This window comes from Oncorhynchus nerka, linkage group LG6, assembly GCF_034236695.1.
Source record: "Oncorhynchus nerka isolate Pitt River linkage group LG6, Oner_Uvic_2.0, whole genome shotgun sequence".
Taxonomy (NCBI): domain Eukaryota; kingdom Metazoa; phylum Chordata; class Actinopteri; order Salmoniformes; family Salmonidae; genus Oncorhynchus; species Oncorhynchus nerka.
Genome location: NC_088401.1, coordinates 59,611,422 through 59,621,870, shown reverse-complemented (window position 1 = coordinate 59,621,870; position 10,449 = coordinate 59,611,422).

Here is a 10,449-nt window from a genome sequence, read left to right as displayed (position 1 = left end):
TATTGTTAGACAACAGCAACATTTCTTGGGTAGAAATTGTCCGTATAAATTGTTTTTCACGTTAGTTGTTGGCCAACATCTTAGTTTGGAGATTGCAATCACCACTACGGTTATAGAGCATAGGCTACTCATCCACGGGGGTAGGCTACACTGTGTGACATATTTAGAAGAGATGGTGTTCCCAGTAACAACAGTCCTAGTTTATAAGACTATATCAATTATGTCCTTAAATTTAACCAATTTTCCCTTAGGTGAATCTTTAGACATCACCACTACATATTGCCTTTTAAAATATGTCATTTGTACCATATGGAAAGATATTGTATGGTCACTTTGAGCGCAGGTTTGCTGTGACAAGTTTCAGAGAAGTAGCATCTATAAAAAATAATAATAATGTAAGTTAACTTTTGAGTCGCTCCTTCATTGATGGAAAGTGCTCTGGGCTGTCTTGAACGTTTATTTCGAATTTGTAGTGAAATCCCCCAGTGGCTTTCTATCTGTGCTCCACCCAAATGTTGTCTTGAACAAAAGCTCATGTCTCACCCTTTGTAATATGTCAATGTTGCACTCATTCAAAATATGTGGCACATTGTCTCCCACTCCATGGTAAAGCACCTTGTTGTTTGGTAAGCCAATGGAAGATACGCATGCAGTGTCTTTTGCACCCCATTTGGTGCAATGGCAAAAAACTGTAGGCCTAATAGGTGCATTTAATTGATTCTGGGAATATGTACATGATTTACACATAACACGTTTTACGTTTACAGAGGAATTTTACTGAAGGTTTAAAAAGGCTTCTAAAGTTAGAATTTTACAATGCAGAGTAAAAGAGCAATAAAAGCAATAAAGAGTAATAAAATATATAGGGCCGTTATTGTGTATTTTATTCCTCTTGTGTTACTATTATTATTATTCTTTAACTGCATCGTTGGGAAGAGTTCGCAGGCAAGAATTTCAAGGTTAAGTACACCTGTTGTATTTGGCACATGTGACAAATACTATTTTATTTTATAACAGAGATACCTGTCTAAACTGTGTTCTGGACCTGAAAAGGAAAGACGAGTATCCACCAGATCCAGATTTGATCCAGTCAATCTAAATTGGGAGATGGCAAGAAAAGGACAAGCAATACTTAATTCTTGGCAGCCCTATGTGGTTGAAAAGCCGTGGTGATCAGCCTCGCTTCACTGAGCCTTTATAGTCAACCTTGTGTCCCCACTGTCTGCCGTTCCCTCTTGCTGTGTAATGTCTTATCTATGAGGCCTGCTAGGTCAGTGCTTATCTGATTGACAGAGCTTTTGACTCCATGCAATATCCAAATTACCTGAGGGCCCGGAGACAGGGGATCACAGTATGGCAAAACACGTCAGCCAGGAGAGAGAGGGATGGGAAGAGAGAGAGAGGGAGATGTCAGAGAGGGCGCACTGAGCCTTTCATTTATTCTCATTACCTCACATAGGACATGGACAATGGGGCCCTTTTTTTCTTGGACAGTCTGTAAATCCGCTTGACTTCTCAGCCCTTTTATTTGAAATTATGAGTTTATCTGATTCAAACACCTGCCAGGCAAGACGGAGAGGTCCAAAGATGAAACACCATCCATATAAGTGGACCGCGTGTAACATGTCACCCGACAATTTGCATAGCAAGAAGTAATAGATAATAAATAGGTTTATAGACAAATCTCATGGTTAGAAAATCCAGACTATAGTTGTCAGGAAATACAGTGCACCTTTATTTCTGATTTGACATATGAAATGGCTAGTTCAGGTGTGCACTGTAGTAAGGCATTGGCTCAGAAAGAGGAAACATGTTTGTTGTTGAAATAGCACTAGAACATAGCCTGCAGCATATCGTTGAGTGTGGTCTCGTCTCCCAATTGAATATTTGCTTAAAATTAGTATCGTGGAATGTCAACGTCCTCATCAAAACAGGAAAGAATCCTCCAACGTTGCACACTGAATCAATTGACTGACATCCAATAACTGATAAAGACCCAGTCCTGGACAGCCTGTGCCAAAAACAGCCAAACAAACATTCTGCGGGGGAATCTGCGCTCTGCCATGCCAAAACGAGGCCCCATCCCGTCCCAACCCGGGCACATAGGTTTTTTTTTTTTATCCCCGGCCCTCTCGGAGCAATCAGAGCATGCAGGGGTGGGCGTGGCTTTTGTCTCCGCTGCTCCCCCGCAATTGGCCGCCAAGTGGCAAGCTAATGGCGAACGCCCCCAGGCAGCGCTCCAAAGCCCCCAGGCAGCACTCCAAAGGCTGTTTTTGAAGTGGAGGGCAGAATGGATGATGTAGTTCAAGGCCCTTTAGGCCTCCCTGGCAGGAAACCCACAGCACGTTGTCTGCTACGTACTCTTAGAACATACATGCTCTTTTGGTGGGTATATATAGCCTATTAGCTCATTGGTCAACCAAGCTGGACTGAGTAGTCATATCTGATTGTAATCCTTGACAAGCAGCCCCAAAGTTACAGGTAGGTGGATGAGTGTGTGTGCAAGTGCGTGAATTTAGTGAGTGAATGAGTGAGTGAGTAACTTTCTGCCACTGAGTCCTGAGGGACCAGTGGACTTGCTAAACTTCAAACAAGCCTATAGAAAGGTTGGTAGTTCAGCACCAAAACCAAAGTGTGCGCAACTATGGGGCAAAACAGACAGGGTTGGCTTAGGTGGTTGACAACATGTAAACTATATATTGTCTCCAAATGTTTGAAAACATATTGAAAACATAAATACATTTGCACATTGAGAACTTGTCTCTCAAATACATCGTTACAGGGGTTGGTTAGCTAGCTAGCTAGCGAATTTGAGCCATATTAGCATTGACATGAAATCAGTCCAAACATCTGAAAACAAGACATGGTATGAAGAACAAGATGAAACTAGCTGAAATCAGCCACCTATGATTCCCCACATGGCAGCTTCTGGTCATTCTTGTTAGCTAACTGACCGTTCAGAATCATAACAAAGCACTGTTTCCGGACCCATCGATGTGCACGCATCATTTTCATGACGGTGTCAGCCAACCTGTCTATTGGCCGTGTGTTTGTTAGTTTTCTCTCTAGTGGAGGACCTAGTGGGAGGACCTAGTAGAGGACCTAGTGGGGAGGACCTAGTAGAGGACCTAGTGGGAGGACCTAGTGGGGAGGACTTAGTAGAGGACCTAGTGGGAGGACCTAGTGGAGGACCTAGTAGAGGACCTAGTGGAGGACCTAGTGGGAGGACCTAGTAGAGGACCTAGTGGGAGGACCTAGTGGAGGACCTAGTGGAGGACCTAGTAGAGGACCTAGTGGAGGACCTAGTAGAGGACCTAGTAGAGGACCTAGTGGGAGGACCTAGTGGAGGACCTAGTGGGAGGACCTAGTGGGAGGACCTAGTAGAGGACCTAGTGGGAGGACCTAGTAGAGGACCTAGTGGGAGGACCTAGTAGAGGACCTAGTGGAGGACCTAGTGGAGGACCTAGTGGAGGACCTAGTGGAGGACCTAGAGGGAGGACCTAGTAGAGGACCTAGTAGAGGACCTAGTGGAGGACCTAGTAGAGGACCTAGTGGGAGGACCTAGTAGAGGACCTAGTAGAGGACCTAGTGGGAGGACCTAGTGGAGGACCTAGTGGAGGACCTAGTAGAGGACCTAGTGGGAGGACCTAGTGGAGGACCTAGTAGAGGACCTAGTGGGAGGACCTAGTAGAGGACCTAGTGGAGGACCTAGTGGAGGACCTAGTAGAGGACCTAGTGGAGGACCTAGTGGAGGACCTAGTGCAGCAACACTTTGCCATTGTTTTCTGATTTCTCTGGCTCGTGTGTGAAACCCCAGAACTCCCCAAATCTCTTTTTCCCTCTTCGTCATCTTTCCCTTCTGGGCTTGTCTTACCTCCCTTACATGAAGGGAGTAGGTTGTCTCTCACAATCAGGTCTTGATAAGGTGATTTGTTACATGTGCCCAGAGTTCATCAACAATTCCTCTTCGAACAGAATTCCACCCCTGCGCTGCTCTCGTCTCAAACGCATTTCTCCACGGTTATCTGGGAGAGTTGTGCTTGTTGACCATCTAAGGTATTGTAGCATTTCAACAGGTGTTATGCTATAATAATCATGTCATGGTGAAAGTTTGGTGTCCAGCCTGCACTAGACAAGGCCACCACTACATACCTCCACAGAGGACTCCCAACATCACCTCTCTTTCGTAAAACCCCAAAAGGAACATGCATCACACTTCCCATCTGCTGTATCTCCACACGGAGAACCTTCTCAATTACCCCACACCCATCTTATCTTCACAGACATTTAAGAGGATGGGGGGCCGAGGGAAAACATGCTCGACACAGAACCTGAGGGAGCAGCAGCCAAATCCCAGGCAGCATGCAGGTTGAGCAGAACACGGTTACTCACCTAGCCCAATTACGTTGCGCTGACGCGTCCAGATAATCGGCACATCAAAGCGTGCAGAATCACAGAGATGCCCCCCCCCCAAGAAATGTTGGGAGCTTGGCTAAGAGATAACGGCAGTCCTTTGATGCTGCACGAGCCAGTAGCTGTAGCCTAGCACATTATTTTCTTTAGGGCCTCCCGTAAAGAACTTTGATGGGGTTTACAAAAAAAGGGCCCTTATTGCCTGCACTGTGTCAATAATGGAATTGTTTTGGAGACATGTATTCTCTCTGTCTCATCTTCTCTCTAGTCCCTACATGCAGGCTGTCTTTCATCTTGTTTCAGTATCTCCTTCCGTAGCATGCGACTGACTGCTGAGAGCCATCGCCGGCCCTGCCACTTAAAACTCCTTAAGGAGAAAATACCATTTCCCATCACTCTTTGTGTTTTCCAGTATGCACACTTCTAATTCCATTAAAGGTGTGCATACTTCAGCTCCCAGATTTCCGTCATTCTCATTGTTCAGGTCACTTCATTCACATTCAGACTCGATGATTGATATTGACAATGCAATAAAGCAACCTTAGAGTCATAGAAGTTAATAAACATAAACACACATTTACTTCTTTATTTATTTTACTCAAGGGTGAGCAAGCCGATTTGCCCATTAATCTCAATAGCGTCATGACAGCATAGTCCAATTTCAATTCTGCTCTCAAATGCATGGACAGGTGTTGTAAGATGGACCTGACCGCTGTGTCTTCCCCACCACACCACAGTGCAAAATGAAGAAATCGTTAGAGCCTTTTATAACTGTTCTGGCAAAAAAAAAAGCAGCCACTTGAAATAATGACAGGGAATCACAGGCTAAGTGGTGGGAGATCAAAAGCAGGCATTCTTGGGTAATCTGGTGGTGTTGCAAATCTTGGGTAATCTGGCCGCCTTGTCCCCACTGTTTGACATCTATTTACTGTATGAAAGGGAATGATGCCATCAATTATGGCCCCGCAGTGCTTTTGTTTACTTTTTCCCAGGCCTGAGTGCGGGGCCTGCTTTTGTGAACTATAGATCCCCTTGTTTGCTCTTCGCAGGCAGAGGTGTGTGCCTCTGCGTGCTTTGCTCGCCCTTGGCTTTAGGGTGGGGGCTTGCGGGGGTATGGAGGGCTTCCTGTGGTATGGGAAGAAGGGAGATTAGGGCCCAGACAGACTATTTGTTCTGCATTTAAATGTGAAAACGGAGGGCTTTGCTCACCTACGACTCACACACCTTGCTGTTTGGGTGTCTGGTGTTATTATAGTGGGATCTCTGACAACTAAACACACAAAGTGGGTACTTTAGATAACAATTGACAGTGTGTATATATTTAAGACAATATTTCTAGTTTGTCTTCTCCCCAGTCATAAATTTATCAAAACTACTACAACTGCAGGGCTCTCCGGAGGGTGGTGCGGTCAGCACAACGCATCACCGGAGGCAAACTACCTGCCCTCCATAACACCTACAGTGCCCGATGTCACAGGAAGGGCAAAAAGATCATCAAGGACATCAACCACCCGAGCCACTGCCTGTTCACACCGCTACCATCCAGAAGGCAAGGTCAGTACAGGTGCATCAAAGCTGGGACCGAGAGACTGAAAAACAGCTTCTATCTCAAGGCCATCAGACTGCTAAACAGTAATCACTAACTCAAGAGAGACTGCTGCCTACATTGAGACCCAATCACTGGCCACTTTAATAAATGTATCACTAGTCACTTTAAACAAAGCCACTCTAAATAATGGCACTTTAATAATGTTTACAAACCTTACATTACTCATAATTCCATGTATGTACTTTTTTTTATACCACCTACTGCACCTATGCCGCTCAGCCAACGTTCATCCATATACTTACATGTACATATTCTCATTCACCCCTTTAGATATGTGTGTTTTAGGTAGTTGTTTGGGAATTGTTAGATATTACTGCACTGTAGGAACTAGAAGCACAAGCATTTCGCTACATTCGCATTAACATCTGCTAACCATGTGTATGTGACAAATTATCATTTGATTTGATTTGATTTATACGATTTTAATACAGACAAACAGATAGAAGGCATGGCAATGAGGCATGTGAAAAAAAGTTTTTTTTAAACAATTTGCTAATGCTCAAAGCCTATTTGATCCAAAGAAGAAAGCAGGAATTTGTACTTGCGGGCTGGATCTTTGTTCTGTGTGTGCATGTGCAGCGTGGCTTGGCACCGAGCTAGAATGGTGGAACACTGGAGAGGACAACCTGTGCGCAACAGTGGCCAAATTTACGAGCTAATGGAGAACTTGTGAGTCAAGAGCCTTTAATATCCTGATAGGTGGGTGGATCAAAGTTATGATCTGATTAAAGGGACCAGGACAAAAGGAGGCTGGTAAATATTTGGACAATGGATTCTTTCAGAAGCTTGCCTTGGTTGTTTTTTTGTTCTTGGACAGGAGTTATAGTACCCTATATTATGATGAGGTAAGAGATATGATTAAAATGCTTCATAGTGCAGACCTTGGAGCATTGTGCTTTGTGGCATTTTCAGAATTTCTCTCTAAAGTTAGCCATTCAGTTTGAAGGTATTATTTGAAACTGTTTTACTACTACTGTTATGAAGAGGCAAGGTAAAGAAGATGATGCCAAGGTTGCATCATAGTGACCACCAGGGTTTAGTCAAAACATCCCACCCCTTCTCTCATACCTCCCAGACTCTCATCCTCTGATTTGTTTCTAATGATCACCTCCCTTGAGTCTGTCCAAGTTCCCCCAACACACACACACCCTTCCCATGTGTGCAATTTCTGGCCCGAGAAGAAGCATCGGAGCAGCCTAGGGGCTCTCTGCTCTCCCTGCCCCGGCCACAGAGATGATGAGGTAATCTGATGCAACCTCATTTTCCCTCAAATTGCACCTCTGATCAGCGCAGTGTTTCCTGCCACAATTAGACTGACCCCAAGTCCTCATCAGAAACGACTGAGGGGAAAATGTCGAACAAAGACCACTTAGGCTAAAGAGAAGAGAGTTTAGTCGAAAGAGAGGCTTTCTTAAAAATGATCTCCCATCAAGTCTTGGGGCTCTCCTTTTCACGTCACCTTCTCTGGGCTGATTGCAGGAGGACTGAGGTCCGGCTCCATGTAGTAGAGATTTGAAGATGTGTGTGGTTGATCTGGAGGGTGTATGACCACAGAGGCATCATGGCCATAGGGGGAACATAGGCACGTGCCCAACCTCATAACTAGCTACCAAGAAGCCATTCAGACTATCAATTAAGTTAGAGTAGGGGGGGGGGGGGGGGAAATTGTGTTTTAAAATGCAATAAAACATTTTGGGAAAAAAAAGAGTGGCTGAATTCAGCCAATCAATGAAAGAGGCTGAAAAATGTGATTGCCGTAAGAAGTCTCCTTTTTCTATATCCTATTCATGTTCTTCAATTAACTGCACGATCACTAATACAAGCAGTAACATTTTCCCCATATTGGAATGGGGATCAACTGCAGAAGCCTTGTTCTTTGCACTGAACCATGAAGACTGTGACCAGATTGACTAAGACTGGACTTTGATCAAACACAAACTGCTGAAAAGTTCACATAGTTTATGGACTAGTAAAAGTCCATTCTAATGCTTTTATCAGTTAATGGCTGTAATGACAGTTGCATGTTTCTGCAAGAGGGAACAAATCATCACTAAGACATCAAGCTTTGTGATTTCTGCCTGTAAATGAAAAGTGCAATACAAATCAAATGTATTATTACGGGTTACAAATGGTAAATTACCACATATATGGAAGTAAACTTGAAACAATTGCTTTTTTCTTGACTTTTGTTACTTTATTCACATAGCGAACAATTTGCTGTAAATAATCCAAATACCTCAGTGTGATAAACTGTGGTCTGTCGTCTGACGTGTGCCTTTCCCAATGCATGGATTTTCACATTTATCTGCTGAGCGGCTCAATCAGTCATAGCAATGTGTGAAGAGCACAGCACCCGTGGAGATAGGGGTCTATATATCAAGAGACAGATTTGTGGTGATGTGAGGAACTGGTGGTGTTTAACCAATTAGAGCATAGTGTTTAGGACGGGGCTTTGAGGAGATACGTGTCTAAGGCAGTTGAAAGAGCCCAGTGAGCTCCATATCTCTATTGTTGCTGTAGGGTAGTATGACTCCTAGAGTTAGATATGACCTTAAAATATCGCCCAGCCTAGCAGGAAACCGCAATAGTAGTAAAGTGCATCTGTAATGATTACTCATTGAAAACCAAACATTTAGATTTTAATCGATGCATGCATTTTCTCTGCACAGTGGAAATGTTATTTTTGCGCAATGCTGTGCAGTGTTCAATTGAATTCCATCCCTCTGGTGATGCAGCTGAAAGACACTTGTGGCAATGTTTACTGGATGAAAAAGCCGCGTGCCACTCCCCATACAAATAAACAACAGATTGACATTTCTGAGTAAATATTCTAATTACAAGAGCTGAACACACACACACCCACACACTCTGAGGACATCATGCACCTGCTCCTGTTCTTTGACTAGGGTGCAGGACAGAAACAGTGCAGGTACAGTGGGGCAAAAAAGTATTTAGTCAGCCACCAATTGTGCAAGTTCTCCCACTTAAAAAGATGAGAGAGGCCTGTAATTTTCATCATAGGTACACTTCAACTATGACAGACAAAATTAGAAAAGAAATCAGAAAATCACGTTGTAGGATTTTTTATGAATTTATTTGCAAATTATGGTGGAAAATAAGTATTTGGTCAATAACAAAAGTTTATCTCAATACTTTGTTATATACCCTTTGTTGGCAATGACAGAGGTCAAACATTTTCTGTAAGTCTTCACAAGGTTTTCACACACTGTTGCTGGTATTTTGGCCCATTCTTCCATGCAGATCTCCTCTAGAGCAGTGATGTTTTGGGGCTGTTGCTTGGCAACACGGACTTTTAACTCCCTCCAAAGATTTTCTATGGGGTTGAGATCTGGAGACTGGCTAGGCCACTCCAGGACCTTGAAATGCTTCTTACGAAGCCACTCCTTCGTTGCCCGGGCGGTGTGTTTGGGATCATTGTCATGCTGAAAGACCCAGCCAAGTTTCATCTTCAATGTCCTTGCTGATGGAAGGAGGTTTTCACTCAAAATCTCACGATACATGCATGGCCCCATTCATTCTTTCCTTTACACGGATCAGACGTCCTGGTCCCTTTGCAGAAAAACAGCCCCAAAGCATGATGTTTCCACCCCCATGCTTCACAGTAGGTATGGTGTTATTTGGATGCAACTCAGCATTCTTTGTCCTCCAAACACGACGAGTTGAGTTTTTACCAAAAAGTTATATTTTGGTTTCATCTGACCATATGACATTCTCCCAATCTTCTTCTGGATCATCCAAATGCTCTCTAGAAAACTTCAGACAGGCATGGACATGTACTGGCTTAAGCAGGGGGACACGTCTGGCACTGCAGGATTTGAGTCCCTGGCAGCGTAGTGTGTTACTGATGGTAGGCTTTGTTACTTTGGTCCCAGCTCTCTGCAGGTCATTCACTAGGTCCCCCCGTGTGGTTCTGGGATTTTTGCTCACCGTTCTTGTGATCATTTTGACCCCACGGGGTGAGATCTTCAGATCGAGGGAGATTATCAGTGGTCTTGTATGTCTTCCATTTCCTAATAATTACTCCCACAGTTGATTTCTTCAAACCAAGCTGCTTACCTATTGCAGATTCAGTCTTCCCAGCCTGGTGCAGGTCTACAATTTTGTTTCTGGTGTCCTTTGACAGCTCTTTGGTCTTGGCCATAGTGGAGTTTGGAGTGTGACTGTTTGAGGTTGTGGACAGGTGTCTTTTATACTGATAACAAATTCAAACAGGTGCCATTAATACAGGTAATGAGTGGAGGACAGAGGAGCCTCTTAAAGAAGAAGTTACAGGTCTGTGAGAGCCAGACATCTTGCTTGTTTGTAGGTGACCAAATACTTATTTTCCACCATAATTTGCAAATAAATTCATTAAAAATCCTACAACGTGATTTTCTGGATTTTTTTCTTCTAATTTTGTCTGTCAT